A 17,539-nucleotide genomic window follows, 5' to 3' on the forward strand; every position below is an offset into this window, starting at 1 on the left:
CCCACATATTTGCCCTACTAATCCCCCTGATACTAGGTTCAATTTAGCAAGGTAAATCAACCTAACCCGTATTTCTTTGGACTGCTATAACATACTACTATTAATATCAAGATTCTATAGCAAGGTATGCAAAATATTCATGCACATGGCAGCAATACCATTTCAAGCAATATTTTCAGGAAAAGACTCTGCGACAAGAGAGAAATCGCACAATGTCACATTCCCTTTGCTTCATTCAGTGTCAATAGGGTGCTAAAAGTTAGAGTGTACATTTTGGAAATGGAGAAGTATGATGAATACACTGCAGTATTTGTTTGATATTAGTTAAATGAATTATTAATTTTATCATGGCTTAGGTGACAGATGATATTAGAACATTAAATTATTAATTTCATATGCACATTGAGAGACTGAATATAGGAAGAGAGGCAAACAAAACAGCAGTCCTGAAAACAGCAGGATATTTTTCGGTTTCAGAGCATTTTACATTATTCATGTTAAGGTCAGTTAATCTAAAAGGTAACAAATAATAGAACAAGAGCACAATTATGCATTTTGTTCTGTTAGTACTTGTTTTAGTTATTTGATTAGCAGCAATATACAGTACAACAATTTTCTAAAATAACCATTTTGAAACAGTCTGAATTCAAGAAACAATAGGATTTGTTAATAACTATATGCATTTAAGTCAATTGTTTCAGGGACAGATATTTCATCCACACACCAGTAAATTTACAACCATCTTCAAATAAAAGGCACCAGCTAAACAATGCAAGTGTGATTAGCTTTGAAATGAAAATCTTCTTTAACACATTAATGTGATCTAAATCTGACAATGATCACAATTTTCCGTCTTAAAACAACATAAAACAAGTCCTTAGGTACAACATTAAATTTTTGTATTCCGTCTCTGCCAATGGTCACTCATTTCCCTCCCTCTCACCCCAGCCCCCCGCACAATGTGTACATGCATGCACACATGCAAGCACACACACTGCATTTACCATGTTACGTTCTTCTTCCTCCTTTACGTGGAGATTAGCTTGAATTGCAAGCATCTTCACCATTAATTCGAATGGTCGGCTAAGTTGAAGAAGGGTAAACTGAATGAGACAGTTTTCTTTCAAGGCCCACAAAACTAGGGCAGAATGCCTCAGACTCTAAGCTTGAAGGCAAGTGTATCATTTGAACATTTGCTCTGATTATTAATTCAATTATTCCCTTTGTGCACTTGGATCACATTGCAGCATCCAAAGCAAATGCAATACACTATTGTGGTTGCTATCAAAAGGAAAGTACTAATGTAACAGAAGTCCAGTATAGCAAAATCTCAAAACAATGGTATCAACAATGAAATCAATATAACGACTAATTAATGAAATTGTTTGTAGATTTATTTTGCATCACAGAAAAAATGTTTATTTTTCAAAATGTGCATATCACTGTGACCTTATCTCTCTTTGACCTTTCTTCAATCACACCATCTTCCTCCAAAGCCCCTCTGTGTTGTCCAGGAGGTGATCAAATTGAGGTACACAAGATGATAAAAGGTATGGATAAAGTAGATGTGGAGTGGATGCTTCCGCGGGTGGGGCATTCTAGGACGAGAGGACATAGTCTTAGGATAAGAGGTTGCAAATTTAAAACAGGGTTGAGGAGAAACTACTTCGCTCAACGGGTTGTGAATCTGTGGAATTCGCTACCCCAGAGTGTGGTGATGCTGGGACAGTGAGTACATTTAAGGAGCAGTTAGACAGATTTTTGATTGGTATTGGGTTGAAGGGTTATGAGAAGGCAAAAAAATGGGAACGAGGAACATATTAGCCACGATCGAATGGCGGAATGGACTCAATGGACCGAAGAGCCTAATTCTGCTCTTATATTTTATGAACTTTGTGTTGTGGGTTTCTGATATAATCTACAAATTTGAATCCAGCTTGAAGACGTCCAGTTTTATCTATACTACCTGCCACTTTGACCTCTGCTGCTTCTGTCAGACTTGCTTGCCATTTCAAGAATTGTTGCTTCAGCTAACCAAACTGAAGCCAATGTCAGTGCCCTTTACTGGAAATTCAATGTGCTGGCCAATGCCTCTGTCACTTCACTCTCACCATTTTTTCGATTGTCCCCAACAACTTCTTAAACCTTAAAACAAAACCAAGGCACTGTGAATGCTGGAGATATTAAATAAAACAGAAAGTGCCGGTAAAACCCAGCTGGTCTAGCTGCATCTGTAGGGTGAGAAACAGAGTTAATGTTTTGCGTCCAATATAACTCCTCTTCGGAACACTTTTTAAAACTGTTTAGTCAGTTCAATAATAGTAAGAAGTCCGACAACACCAGGTTTAAGTCCAACCGATTTATTTGATAGTAAACTCACAAGCTTTCAGGGTTTCCCTGTCTGAGGCCAGAATGCTCCATTCACCTGAAGAAGAGGGAAACCTCAAAAGCTTGTGAGTTCACTATCAAATGAATCAGTTGGACTTTAACCTGGTATTGTCGGACTTCTTACTGTGTTTACCCCAGTCCAATGCAGGCATCTCCACATCATAGTCATTTCAATGCCAGACTGAGTTTCTGAATCCCTATTCCTTCCATTAAATGAATCATCTATTTTAACCTCCGTAACAGTGTCTGTATCCAGCCCTAACTTTGATCATTTGCCACTGAAATGTTCGGTCATTTCTTTGCCATTTCTAAGAATATATAGTGCATTACTCTCCAGACTAGCCATCCACCTCCAGCATTTTATAAACTTTAGCTCATCGAAGACTTTTGTATGTATCTGTTCCCACAACAGCTCTTCATCTCTTGTTACCACTGTCTTCACTATACTGGTTGCTGGACCTCTAAAGCCTCAAGTTTAAAATTCTCATTCTTCCTTCTCACCCTTCCTACATCCGTGTAACTTCTGCCTGCACTGTGACGCCCTTGCCTATCTCCACTTGACTTGGGCTTTCCTACCACAGTTCAAACTGCCATTGAAGCATATCCTTTTCCCTGGATTCCATTCAGAAATCATTCTGCCACTCCACATCTTGTTCCTCTGTTCAACAGGGGCTCAACTTCATGTCAACTGGAGCAAAGTCAGGAAGGCACTGTGAATTCATTGCCAGAAACTTCCAACTTCCATTTTCTTGGAAATCATCAGACCTGCACCACTCCCAGCTTCCACCAAACAGTGACTCAGCAGGTCTGACAGCATCTGTGGAGAGAGAACAGAGTCAAAGTTTTGAGTCAGGATGACCTTCCTTCAGAGCTGATAAAGAGAAACTTTATGCAGTGGTTTGCAGCGCTAGTCTGCCTTGAAGAGTCCTCCCCGGCTGCTCCAGTCATTACATACTTACTACATGACTTCAAGATATATTCAGCCCGAGAGAGGACTCCACCCTCTTGAGTGTTCATTCATTTTCCATTCCCATTGATCCCTTAAGCCAGGTGACCCTTTTCTGCTGTGCTGTCTTAAAGAGATAGACATCACAATCATTATAATAATAGTAGCTGCCAAGCCTACAGGAATCCTGAGAATGATCTGTTGCATTTTTAATGCCTTCTCGGGAATGTTACAAAAGATTGCTTACTTTTTTGTGTACTAACCTGGTTACATTTACTACCCAGGTAAGTACGCTACTCTCAATTTTCATGTCTATTTGCAGACAAGGAGGAAAGTTACCTGACCCCCTTGACTTCACCTTTTTATAATGCAGATTGTCCATTTTCCTGATGGCACGGTGACACAGTGGTTATTAGTGCTGCCTCATAGCATCAGGAATCGGAGTTCGATTCCCAGCTTCAGTCACTGTCTATGCAGAGACTCCATGTTCTCCCCGTGTCTGTGTGGATTTCCTCCGGGTGCTCCTGTTTCCTCCCACAGTCTGAAAGACATGCTGGTAAGGTGCATTGGCCATGCTAAATTCTCCCTCAGTGTAACCAAACAGGCTCCAGAGTGTCGCGACTAGCAGATCTTCACAGTGACTTCATTGCAGTGTTAGTGTAAGACTACTTATGATACTAATAAATAAAGAAAAAAACTAAAAATCAAGGCATAGTAACCAGGATCCTGTCTATTAGTGTGAAACATGGCAAAAAGTCTCACAACACCATGTTAAAGTCCAACAGGTTTATTTGGAATCACAAGTTTCTTCTTTAGACTCACCTGATGAAGGAGCAGCATTCTGAAAGTTTGTAATTCCAAATAAACCTGCTGGACTTGAACCTGGTATTTTGAGACTTCCTACAATGTCCATCCCAGTCCAACACCAGCATCTCCTCATCATGGCTACCAGTGTGAAACACAGACAGTTGGCATTCACAGACAACATTAAGTTTAATCTAATTCCATGTTGAAGAAATATTTCTGAACCTTGACTAATATCTCAAACACCAATTCATTTTCCACTAAGAGTACAAAAGATATTTATGGCATCAAATCTGTAATAATCGATTAATAACAGCTTTCAGTTACATATTGGACAGAGCTTCTGTGATAGCTCATTGGGCACATACCATGGGATCCAGTGGAGGAATCAGAGTGTCAACAACTGAGTGGAAAGCCAGCAGGAGACCAAGATCCCCTTTTTCCAGGAAGGTGCATTGCCCCTGCAGAATTAATGACCCCAGGCTGCATATTCTAGCCACTGAGAACAGCCAGTCAGTCAATCAGAGGCAGCTCTGCTGAATGGTAGCAGCATTGAGGATGTAGTGTCTGCTGTCAGTATGACAACCACCCCCCCCCCACCCCTCACAAGGCCCAGAATTGGCACAGGATGCAACCAGCCTTGGCAATGGCAGGATATGGGTCATGGGAAGGGGAATTGACAGCAAGGGCAGGAGGCTAGCTCTCAGCACACCACCACTCACCTCATGCAACTTCCCCCAACTCCCCCAAGCCAGCCTTTCTAATTCTCAGCACCCCCTATGATCAGGCTCTGTGTCTTTAAACAGGGGACGACACCTCATCCTGGGAGTACAAGGAGCAACTCCAGCAACAGCAGGATGGGGCCCTTAAGTGGGCATTGGTTGGCATTGTGTTGGGAAGGCCAGCCACATGCCTTCCCAGCACAAACTAACCAGAATGAAGACAGGAAGGTTGTCAAGTCCCCATCTGCCACCATCCCGCCCAATTAAATTGCATGCCCCACCCCTCCCAATACCAAACACCATGGGAATGGTGGGGGAGAGGGGGTGGGGGAGCACAAGATTCTACACATCTAGTGCATGGTGTGATAAAAATCAGAAATATCTAGGTTCAGACTTTAGTTTGTATAAGTCAGTCAAGCTGATGCTATGTCTCCCACAGTTGGCCTCAATGTTCTGAGATCAAAATGCAACATAATTCCAGCGGTGACATTGTCCCATAGTGGGTACTCCTGAGTTAGCAGCCTGCTTTACATGGAATCATAGAATTATAGAATGCTACATTGCAAAAGGAGGCCATTTGGCCTATTGAGTCTGCACCGACCACAACCCCACCAAGGTCCTATCCCCATAACCCCCTGCATTTACTCTAGCCCCCTGACACTAAGGGGAATTTTAGCGTGGCCAATCCACATAATCTGCATTAAGGCCCTCATCTAATCCACCTATGTGTCTTTCATTTTTATATTAATTAACTTCATGAGATGTTAAATGTGTTGCTGACTTATTAGTACCCGTTCTATACTATGGCACAAAGTCTAGATCGACCACAAGATACCTAACATTTTCACAGTAACTTCATTGCAGTGTGAAGGCAAACATTCTTGTGACTAGTAAAGAAAGTTTAACAAGGCAGGACTGATGCATTCACAGTTAAATCGCCTGTTCATTTAGGTCAGGATCTGGTGGGCGACAACATATGCAGAACTGATCCCAGCAAGAGTCAATGACTCTTCCTGTCTAAAATTCATGGTCCACACAAACATTCTTTTTTACTCCTGGAAGCTAACAGGCTAAAATAAAAGTAAACCATAATGTGCGGACGTCAAAAAGAAACCTATTAAATTGATCAAAAGTATTGAAATGTGGGGTGCAGTCTTACCTGCTATTTATGCCACACTCTTGCTGCAGCGAGGTCAAAGAATTTAGCGGTCAGTCAAATCTCCGTTCACTGCAGTGGGATAGGAAAATAGTGATAAGATTCTGGCCCACGTGATGTTTCTATGTCAATTTTCAGATCCGGAGCACCCTATGCCTGCCCTTAGAAGTTCAAAACTGGCATCCCTAGCATGACACATGCACGTCTGTGCAGGTAACACTTGATGCCATATTGGTGAGCATGTTACCATGCACGGAGTGAGCATCTGTCAGATGTATGCAGAGTAGGTAAACCATGGCATCAATCTGCATGTAACAGTGATCTGACGTCAGCGCTGCCATTTTGGAGCTTAGTGTTCCAGCTAACATCACCTCTTTACCCAGCATGACTGAGCACACATTCAGCAGCAAGACAGACACTCCCCACCAATGTTATTCAAAGGCTCGTCAATCACGCACAGGTTTCTTGGCGGCTGACCATGACTGAGGGTTGCTGCCTAAACCTTTGGTGCTTTCTGGAGTCCTTTGAGGTTGTTAAAGTCTACAGAGAGTGGTGTAGCAGATACTGAGGTGCTTAATCCTGGCTTCAAATCTTCAGCACAAACCCATTCCTTCTTGACATGGGTACAGTAGAAGGTGTTCACCTTGGAATTGAGAATGGGCAGAGAAAACACAGAGCAGGTCAAGTTACTAGCAACAGGAGGAGTAAGGAGGAGGGCATAGGGCTTTCAGCAGAAGGCCATAGCTGCCCAGAGTGTTCAAGGGGTAATTCTGCTCACTGAGCCTCAATGCTTGTGCTTCAGTAAAGATGTCAAACCAAATCCCCCTCACTGCTTCCCAAACTCTCCAGCTCCTATGTATGAATTAAAATACATCCCTGTAATTCTCTGGGAGCTGAACAACACAAAAGGGTGCAATACAATCTCAGATATCAAATTGGATTTCAGGGGAAATGAAAAGTTTAAAGAGAAATCCTTACCACGGTATTTTAATATAAATAAAAATGAACTAGGCCTCGTTTGGAACGTTTTTTTGAATTTGACTTAATTTTTATTTGTTTTCTGTTCAAGAAGTATCTGATGATGACATATTGGAACTGGTTTGGGGGGTTTATTTCACCTGACTGTGTGAGGGAGTTGAATTTTAATCTATCGATGTAATTAGTAAACCAGGCTACTTTCCATATTTTATTACAGCTGTACATATTCATTCAACTTCCAGGCACAGTAATTCCTCTAAGCCAACATGCTTGAAGATGTCATTTGCACTCAATGCTAATAGAAAAACATCTGAAAATGAAATTAGCAAGAATGAGAATTGCACAACAAAAGTTCATAACAGCTTGATTCTTCTGCTGGTTCTGAGATTCTAGTCCGCTCTTTGCATCTGGTGGATGTGTTATATCATTAAAACGACTGCATTTTATTCTAATCAATCTTACGCTAACAGGAAGCAGAATGCAGTGAGTGAATCTGAGTTAAACATTCTGCAATGCGAGGCTTGCCAAGTATTGCAATCAAATCTCACACTTAGTGCATGTGCTTCTTCCTGAATATTAGGCAAAGCACAGGGATGCCTCCCAGTGTTTCAGTGAGCTGAAGAGAAATGGCTTCATGGTTGAAAGCCTATATTTCAACCGTTATACCTTGCTCTATCAATGCACCACTGCACCTTAAGCACACAAACTTTAGGTGCTGGGTAGAAATCTGTAAAGGGCATTACTTTTCAACTGCTATCTATTTTTGCTTTAAGTGGCAGTTTAACATTTAGAGATTTAAAATAATAATGCCATGCCAGGAAACACAGACACGGCATTCTACTGTGAAATTTGAGGATGTGTTTGGAGGTTATTATTACGGATCATTTTTACATGACAAACAACCCAGTTCGGTTAATAGTTTGGAAGCCTAGACAACTATATGGTATTTGATTTTCTTTTCATTTGTTCATGAAGTGAGAGCTTCCCTGACAAGACCAACATTTATTGCCCACCCCTGAATGCCCTTGAGAAGATGGTGGTGAGATTCTGCAGTTTAGGTAAACCCAGTGTTAGGAAGGGAATTCCAGGATTTTGGCTCAGCCACAATGAAGGAATGGGCAATATAATTCCAAGTCAGGATGGTGAGTGGCTTGGAAGGAAACTTGGAGGTGTTAGGGTTCCCATGTGTTTATTGCATTTGTCCTCCTAGGTGGTAGATGTTTTGGATTTGGAATGTGCTGTTGAAGGAGCCTTGATAAATTGCTGTAATGCATCTTGTGGATGCTGCTACTCTGCATCAATGTTAGCAAATGAGGTGCAGATCAAACAGGTTGCTTTGTCATGGAAGGTGTCAAGTTTCTTAAGTGTCATTGGAATTGTATTCACCCAGACAAATGGAGGGTATTCTATCAAAATTGAGACTTATACTTTGCAGGTGATGGGCAGACTTTGGAAAATCAGAAGATGAGATACTCACTGCAGAGCTCCCAGCCTCAGACTTATCTTTGTAGCCACGGTATTTATATGGCTGGGCCACTTTAGTTTTTGGACATTGGTAACTCCAGGATATTAGTGGTGGTGCATCCAGCAATAATAATGCCATAGAATATCTGTTCATATTTCTCCTGTTGCCTGGCACCTAAGTGGCAAGTGCACACATCAGCCCAAGATTAAATGTTGTCTGGGACTTACTGCTTATAGGCACAAATTGCTTCAGTATTTGAGGAGACGTTAATGGTCCTGGACACTACATAATCACCAGCTAACATCCCTGCTCTGACTTGCAAGTAAAGTCATTGATGAAGCTGCTAAAGATGTTGGGCCTAGACACTTCTCTGAGGAACTCCTATGGCAATGTCCCGGCACCGTGATAATTGGCCTCCAATAACCACAGCTATCTTACTTTGTGCAAGGTATAACTCCAGTTCAAGCAGAGTTTTTGCCCTGATTCTCAGTGATTTCAATCATATGTGCTTCGATGGCATGGGCTGTCCTTCTCATATCCCTTCTGAAATTCAGCTCCTTCATCCATGTTTTGATCAAGACCCGCAATGAGATCTGGAACTTATTGGTCATGGCACAAAGCGAGCAGTGTCGCTGAACAGGGTTTGCTGAGTAAGTACCACTTGATCACACTGTCAGTGACACCTTCCATCACTTTGCTAATGTCTCAGAGTAGACTGTTAGGGTGGAAATTAGCCAGGTTGGGTTTCTAAGAACAGGAGTAGATCATTCTGCCCCTCGAGCCTGTTCTGGCATTCATTATGATCATGGTTGATCATCTAACTCAATAAGCCCCTGATCATCTAATTCGGGGTATTGAGGCCCAGGTCAAGAAGAAGAGGGAGGCACATGGCATGCATAAGCAGCTGGGATCCCTTGAAGAGTATAGAGGGTGTAGGAGTAGAGTTAAGAGAGAAATCAGAAGAGCAAAAAGGTGGCACAAGATTGTTTTGGCCGGTAAGGAGAAAGAGGATCCAAAGAGCTTCTTCAAATACATAAAAACCAAAAGAGTAACTAGGGAGAGAGTAAGGCCTTTTAAGGATCAACAAGGTCATCTGTGTGCAGATCCCCAAGAGATGGCTGAGATTGTAAATGAATAGTTCTCATCAGTATTTACTGTTGGGCAAGGCATGGATGTTAGGGAATTTGGGGAAATAAATAGTAATGTCTTGAGGAGTGTACATATAACAGAGAAGCGCATCAAGGTAAATAAATTCCTAGGACCTGATGAAGTGTATCCCAAGAAGGCTAGGGAGGAAATTGTGGGCCCCCTAGCAGAGATATTGGAATCATCAATAGCCACACGTGAGATGCCTGAAGATTGGAAGGTGACAAGTGTTATGCCTTTGTTGAAGAAGGGCTGCAGGGAAAAGCCTGGGAACAACAGGCCAGTGAGCCTCACATCTGTAATGGGTAAGTTATTAGAAAGTATTTTGAGAGACAGGATCTACAGGTATTTAGAGATGCAAGGACTGATTAGGGACAGTCAGCATAGTGTTGTGAGTGGGAACTCATGTTTCACAAATTTGATTGAGTTTTTTGAATGAATAACCAAAAAGGTAGATGAGGGCAGTGCAGTTGATATGGTCTACATGGACTTTAGCAAGGTCTTTGACAAGGTACCACATGGTAGGTTGTTGCATAAGATTAAATCTCACAGGATTTAGGGTGAAGTAGTTAAACGGATACAAAATTGGCTTGATGACAGAAGTCAGTGGGTGGTTGTAAAGGGTTGTTTTTCAAACTGGAGGCCTGTGACCAGCTGAGTGCCTCAGGGATCACTGCTGGGTCCATTATTGTTTGTCATTTATATTAATAATTTGGATGAGACTTCAGTAGGCATGGTTAGTATGTTTGCAGATGACAAAAAGATTGGTGGCAAAGCGGACAGTGAAGAAGGTTATCTCAGATTGCAACAGGATCTCAATAAACTGGGCCAGCGGGCTGATGAATAGCAGATGGAGTTTAATTTAGATAAATGCAAAGTGATGCATTTTGATAGATCAAACAAGGCAGGGCTTACTCAGTTAATGGTAGGGCATTGGGGAAAGTTATAGAGCAAGGAGATCTAGGGGTACATGTTCATAGCTGCTTGAAAGTGGAGTCACAGGTGGACAGAGTGGTGAAGAAAGCATTTGGCATGCTTGGTTTCATCGGTCAGAGCATTGAATACAGAAGTTGGGACGTCTTGTTGAAGTTGTACAAGACATTGGTAAGACCACACTTGGAATATTGTGCACAGTTCTGGTCACTCTATTATAGAAAGGATATTATTAAATTAGAAAGAGTGCAGAAAAGATTTACTGGGATGCTACCAGGACTTGATGGTTTGAGGTATAAGGAGAGGCCGGATGGACTGGGATTTTTTTTCCCTGGAGTGTAGGAGGCTGAAGGGTGATCTTATAGCGGTCTATAAAATAATGAGGGACACAGATCATCTAGATAGTCAATATCTTTTCCCAAAGGTAGGGGAGTCTAAAACTAGAGGGCATAGGTTTAAGCTGAGAGGGGAGGGATTCAAAAGGATCCAGAGGGGCAATTGTTTCACACAGAGGGTGGTGGGTGTCTGGAAAAAACTGTCAGAGGTAATAGTCGCGGCTGGTAAAATTTTGTCTTTTAAAAAGCATCTAGACAGTTACATGCGTACAATGAATATAGAGGGATATGGGCCAAACGTGGGCAATTGGGACTAGCTTATGGGCTTCAAAAAAAAAATGGGTGGCATGGACGAGGTGGGCCGAAGGGCCTGTTTCCACGCTGTAAACTTCTAATCCTCTATGATTTTAATAGCCTGAACCTGTCTACCCCCATATCCTTTGATCCCCATTGCCCCCAAGAACTATGGGTGCGATTTTCTGGCCACGCTCACCCCAAAACCGGAAAATCCTGCTCGAGGTGAATGGACCTTTGCAATGGTCCACCCAGCCCACTATGACGCACTTGGCGGGCGGAACAAGAGAATTCCCCCCCCTACATCTAACTTCTTCCTGAAAATATACTGTTTTGGCCCCAACTGCTTTCTGTGGTAGAAAATTCAACAGATTCACCACTCTGTGGGTGAAGAAATTTCTCCTCACCTCAGTCTTAAGAGGTTTTCCTCATATCCTTAAACTATGACCCTTGGTTCTGGATTCCCCACCCTATCGTGAACATCCTGCATCTACCGTATCCTTTGCAATGACACACTTTAGGATTGGGAGTTTGTACTGCCTTATCTTCTTGTTATTTGTATAATTGCCCACCACCATTCATAACAGGATTGCAGAGCTCTGATCTGATCAGCCGGTTGTGAGATTGCTTAGTTCAGCCTATAGCATGCTGCTTCCATGCATGTAGCCTTGTGTTGTAGCTTCAGCAGGTTGGCACCTTATTTTTTAGGTATACCTGGTGCTGTTCCTGGAAAACTCTCTTCCAATCCTCATTAGAACCATAGAACCCTACAGTGCAGAAGAAGGCCATTCAGCCCATCAAGTTACATTTTTAGACATTAGGGGGCAATTTAGCATGACCAGTCCATCTGAACTGCACTTTTTGTCATACGGGAGGAAACTGGGGCATCCGAGTGAAACCTACGCAGGCACAGGGAGAACGCACAAACTCCACACAGCCAGTCACCCAAGGCTGGTATTGAACCTGGGTCCCTGGCACTGTGTGGCAGCATTGTGCCACCCACAGAGATGGCTTCCCCAGTAACGTTGGAGTGAAGGATAATGCAGGCCATGAGGTTATAGTCTGCAGTTGAAAACAACTCTACTGCTGCTGATGGTCCATGATCTCATGGATGTCCAGTTTTAAGTTGCTAGATCTGTTCTGAATCAATGTCATTTAGAATGGTGGTGCCACACAACACAAGGGAGCGTGTTGCTAGTGTGAAGATCGGACTTCACCTCCACAAGCAATGGTGGTCATGTCCTCTTATACTGTCATGGACAGATGCATCTGCTGTAGGCTGGTGAGGAGAAGGTAAAGTAAGATTTGCCCTCTTATAGGTTCTCTGTTGCAAGTCCAGTCTAGCAGCTGTGTCCTTTAGGACTTAGCCAACTCAATCAGTAGAAATGCGACTGAGTCATTCTTGGGGATGGACATTGAAGTCCCCCCACTGACCCTAAATATATTTAGTGCCCCTGCCACCCTCAGAAATTCTCCAAACTAGTGTCCTACATGAAGAAACACTGCTTCATCAGCTAAGGGGAGATGGTACGTGGAGATCAACAGAAGGCTTCCTTCCTCATTTTGCCATGAGGCCTTGAGGCTTCGCAGGGTGCGGAGTGAATGTCGAGGACTCCCAGAGCCACTTGCCCCTTATTGTACATCACTATGCTGCCACCTCTGGTAAGTTTGCCCGGCCAGTGGAATACAGCATACGCAAGGACAATGTCGGGGATGTCTGGGACACTAGCTGAAAGGAATGATTCACTGCGCATGATGATTTCAGGCTGTTGCTCGACTGGCCTGTGAGACACGTCTCCCAATTTTGGCACAAGTCCACAAATGTTCATGAAGAAAAATTTGCAGGATTTGCTGGGCAGGATATACCTTTGCTGCTTCCAAGTGGACCATCCATTTTTAACCTTATTCAACTTTTCTGTAGCATCGTAATGCAATGGAATGGCTTGGTAGGCTATTTCTGAGGGAAATTAAGAGTCAGCCATACCTGATATGGGTCTGGAGTCACATGTAGGCCGGACTGGTAAGGATAGAAGATTTCTTTTCCCCTTGAAGGACATTTGTGAACTAAATGGGATTTGGTGACAAGCTGGTATTTTCATGATCATCATTATTGAGAACAGGATTTTCTTCCAGATTTATATAACTAATTGAATCTAAATTCCCCCAGCTGCTGTGGTGGGATTTGAACTCATGTCTCCAAAGCATTTATCTGCACCTCTGGATTGCTAGTCCAATAGCATTACCACTTTGCTACCATTCCCTGAAATAATTACTATCAGCATAAAATTAATAACAGTTGTTTTCCCAGGATTTCATTTACTTGGGAAATAAAACACTTCTTAACTGTAGTTTTGAAAATGTTTACATGTGATATAAACAGAATATACACTGGGGAACACAATCTATGGAGCTTATTCCGCTTGTTATTGAGAACTCCATAACCCATGACTGATTTCATTGTAAATTGTGAAACTTCTCTTCCCCCAGTGCATTAAGATATTTATAGCTTGGTTCTGGGCTCATTCGCTGGACTAACACCTGTTCAGTACAGTTTTTACTTCCAATCCACAGGTAGAATGCTTTGCACAAGGCTTTTTAAAATAGCAGAGATGCATGGAATCATTTGATGCATCCTGCTTTTAAACCAGAGTTCGCTATCCATTACTAAATACTCTAATTTTGAGTATTTCAGTTATTCACACACACACACACACACACACACACACACACACACACACACACACACACACACACACACACACACACACACACACACACACACTTTGTAACATTTTCACATTTGCAAGCCTAGAGCCTATTTAAATTGCAAATGTTTGTTATATATCTTCCGGTGTATTCTCTAGATTGAGTTCAAACAGATTTTTTTAAGCAAAGGATGGTTGGTGTCTGGAATTTCCTGTCCGAGCTGATGCTGGAGGCAAAGACCCTAAACGCTTTTAAAAAGTATTGGAACTCCACCTTAAGTGCTGTAAACTACAGGGTTATGGGCCAAGTGCAGTAAAGTGGGATTAGAAAAGGCACCTGGATGTCCTCAGGGTGGCATGGAGAAGGTAGGCCAAATGGCCTGCTTCTGTGCTGTAACTTTTCTATAGTTCTATGGAAGCTAATATTTGGCATCTGTGATTCAAACTGCAACAACAGTGTCTCTTCATAAGTATAGGGTGTATTAATTTGAACTGAACATCGTTCTTACTTTAAAACAAGTTTTCTTTATCCTTACCACACAGCCTTTGACAACTGGTTTGGGAGCAACCATATTTTACACCAATGTGGTGAGTTCAGCGTTGGTCCTTGATGATGCAGGAGAGTTGTTTACGTGTCTTCCTGCATTCTGATAGTCGGTGCACATCAGAATCCCTGAAGTTTGGTGTCATGGACATGTTTATGTTCTCTAGTCATTGGGCAATAGGCATAGCACAATGCTATACTAATCTGAGGAGAAAGGGGAAGGTCTCCCCTGCACAGGGGAAACAAAACACAAACTGGTGTGACCGCTTTGTGGGACACCTCCACTCAGTTTGGAAGCCTTAACTCAAGCTTCCTGCCATTTGTCATTGGACTGCTGACCCTTTCTAACCTTTCTGTCCTTGGCCTGCTACAGTCTTCTAATGAAAGTGAACATAAGCTCGAAGAACAGCACCTCATCTTGTGACAGGGCACTATATAACCTTGTGATCTTAAAACAAAGTTCAATAATTTTAGATCAGAGGCTCTGAATCTAGTTTCATGTTTCTCTGCTGGTTCATTTATTTTTCTTCAATTTCTCTCTTGTTTTCTTTAAATTGTGTAAAGACAGCAGTTGTTCTGCCATTCATATGTCCTTCAGACACATTGTTTGTTTCTTCACTTGTCCCACCTACCATTCACTTTGAACTGGCACCATAAAACATTAGTCATTTAATCTCCCCTGCCCTACATCCTATCACAGACCTTCTCTTTTGATCTTGCTCCCCCCTCACCCTTTCGTTTGTTCATAACCTATTATATTTAGAACATTAACCAATGTTGATGAAAGGTCAGAGAGCTGAAACATTACCTTGGATCTTCAGATTCAAGGCAACTGGTGAGATACAGGAAAATTCCCAGCTCAGTCCATCCGCCTCAGGAGAATGTGCCCATGAGAATGGAGTTTTCATTGTGGTGGGGGCAGATGCAGTTTGGAGTCAGGGAAGCCAACCCAGTAAAAGATTCATTGGCAGCCACTGGGATTTCTGGGTATGGAGGTGTGCTGTTTTAAAAGTCCACCTTGATGCTGTGGGACTTTGCCCCAATTAAAATTCCTCTAGCCCTCACCACTCATACACCTTTACTTTGCCAAACACTCCATGCCCTATTCATGCAACCTCATGCACCCTCACTCACTTGCTATGACTCCTCATGCCCTCAAAGAATGTCTATGAATCGTTATGGTCCTGACGTCAAGCTATGGTCCCCAAAACCCTATGCTCCCTCATGCCATCGTGTGTCAAGTTATGCCTCTCCAGACATCCCCTTTGGCCCCTCATGTCCCTACGTCAAGCCATGCAATTCCATGCAGAGTTGACTCATTATACACTGTATAAAACCAATGAACGCTGTACTGACAATAAGATATATAAAATGTTTTTAAAAGTCATTCGTTCATAACTCTACACTATATCAAAAAGTGCTCTCACATCTTGATAAAGTTTCAATAGCTGAAACTGCAAGCATTTGAGACCTTTTCATCTTTTGTTTATTCATGTTGTGAAATTTATTGTTGAGAATATACAGCTAGAGCTGTCAATCAAACATTTACTTTTAAATTCATTAATTGATGTGGGGGTCATTGACAGAGCCAACATTTATTACCCATCCCTAATTACCCTTAAATTGAGTGGCATGTTAGGCCATTTTACAGGGTATTTATGTGTGAACCATATTTCTGTGAATCTGGAGTCACATGTAGGCCAAACTGAGTAAAGATGGCATATTTCCTTCCTTAAAGGACATTTGTGAATTAGATGGATTTTTATAACAAATCAACAATGGCTTCATGGTTATCATTTGACTTTTAATTCCAGATTTTCATTTAATTCAAATATCACCATCTTCCATGGTGGAATTCAAACCCATGTCTCTAGGTTACTAATCAAACCACAATCTTATGACACCGCGACCTGCCCATCTCTGGGGTGTAGGTATTTTAACATTCTAATGGATGCCTGGGCTCTCAGTCAAGAATACATAATGGACCATGGCTGAGAGCCCAGAAATCGCCACATTATTGAAACAACTGCCAGAGAAATCATTGCTTGATTAGCAGCTCTGATTCTCTGATCCCTGCTGTCAATTGCACAATGTTTATTTACATCGTGTTAAGAGTTTTCAAGTGCTTGTAGTTTCAGCTACTGTAACTTTGGAGGGTCAGGATGATTGCTAAATTTTATTGCCCTGTAGTAAAATGACTATTTTTAAAATGTAGTGGAAAGTTATTAATGAATGGTTGTGTCTTTAAATGTTTTATCTTACATCTTATTATCATGATAGAATCTATATGGTGTATCATGGTTCAATGGGTGTGGAAGTGCCATTGACAAGGGGGCATGACGGGTTATGAAGGTGGTGAAAAAACATAGTTTTGCATAGAGGGCATGAGGTATCATGAGGTAGGTGGAGGGGTATAGACTGACCTAAGGCCGTGAAGTGGACTTTTTGAACTTATGTTTCAAAACATTCCATCATGCAGAATATGCTTCGTGGCATTTCTGAGGCCCTTTAATGTCCTTTGGCAGATTTTCTTCACCATTCTTTAAAAGGCTGGCCTGACTCTATGAAAATTGAGGAGGTGTAGGGCATGCCTTTCTCACAATGGAGCTAGCCAGGTAAGGAATACAGGTCCTGGTAAAAATTGGAGAACAAGGGAACAGGGTTTGTGAATCCCAGAAGAGGGTCCAGGTCACCATTTTTAAATGGGTCTCAAGTCATTCCACCTCAGTGAACATCCACACTATTAACACTGTTTCTCGCCTCACAAAGGTTGCCAGATCTGCTGATGTTGTCTACATGGCCTTTAACAAGGCCTTTGACAAGGTACCACATGCATAAGGTTAAATCTCACAGGATCCAAGGTGTGGTGGGTGAATGGATACAAAATTGGCTCAATGGCAGAAACCAGAGGGTGGTTGTAGACGGTTGTTTTTCAAACTGGAGGCCTGTGACCAGCAGTGTGCCTCAGTGCTGGGCCCACTGTTATTTGTCATTTATGTTGATGATTTGGATAAGAATATAGGAAGCATGGTTAGTACATTTGCAGATGACACCAAGTTTGGTGGCATAGTGGACAGTGAAGAAGGTTATTGCAGACTGCAACAGGATCTTGGTCAATTGGAC

This window comes from Carcharhinus amblyrhynchos, chromosome 11 (genome assembly GCF_965287045.1).
Source record: "Carcharhinus amblyrhynchos chromosome 11, sCarAmb.v2.hapA, whole genome shotgun sequence".
NCBI lineage: Eukaryota > Metazoa > Chordata > Chondrichthyes > Carcharhiniformes > Carcharhinidae > Carcharhinus > Carcharhinus amblyrhynchos.